Source organism: Acomys russatus, chromosome 23 (assembly GCF_903995435.1).
Source record: "Acomys russatus chromosome 23, mAcoRus1.1, whole genome shotgun sequence".
Classification (NCBI taxonomy): Eukaryota; Metazoa; Chordata; class Mammalia; order Rodentia; family Muridae; genus Acomys; species Acomys russatus.
This window is the reverse complement of record NC_067159.1, coordinates 44,640,135-44,640,724: the sequence shown is the minus strand read 5'-3', so window position 1 is coordinate 44,640,724 and position 590 is coordinate 44,640,135. Positions and strand designations below refer to the sequence as shown.

Sequence of the window (590 nt, the reverse complement as noted above, 5' to 3'; positions counted from 1 at the left end):
TATGGCTGCATGTAGATGGTGTGCATGACATGTATATATGCCTGGTAGGTAAGGAGGCCAGAAGACGGTGTTGGATCCCCTATAAATGGAATTTATGCTTGTGAGTCACCATATGGGAGTTGGGGGGGGAAATCAGGTCTTCTGAAAGAGCATCAAGTGCTCTTAACCACTGAACTATTTCTTTAGCCCCATCTTATACTTCTTTTTTCATAATGTAGGCCACAAGATAGTAATAAACCACAGTAGGTGAGGTAGCCCAGTCTGGAGTGTTATATTATTCTTTCTGCCAAACAACTTCAGTTGGTAAAGGGAATTCCCCCTAATTAGTTTTTTATATCATTTTATATTTCTAATCAAAGTAGAACGGTCATAGCATTGTGTAGTCTGAAAGTGGAGCACTGGTTAAAATGAGCCTAGTTTAAAAACCTGACTCTTCTTAGTCATGGCATATTTTCTTAAATTTTAATTATTATAATTTATTCAGATTACATCCCAATTGTTATCCCTTTGCTTGTATTTTCCTATTCCCACCTGCTCTCCCTCCCTCTTCTGCCCTATTCTCCTCCCCTAGACCTCTGACAGGTGGGGGT

At 39.7% G+C, this 590-nt stretch overlaps 1 non-coding gene across 1 annotated transcript; it reads right to left on the bottom strand.

Annotated features, from left to right (window-relative positions):
* Nucleotides 1–211: 211 nt before the first annotated feature.
* Nucleotides 212–337, bottom strand: LOC127206801 (small nucleolar RNA SNORA4). Its single transcript, XR_007832890.1, has one exon. It is a non-coding gene; the product is annotated as a small nucleolar RNA SNORA4 (small nucleolar RNA).
* Nucleotides 338–590: the final 253 nt, after the last annotated feature.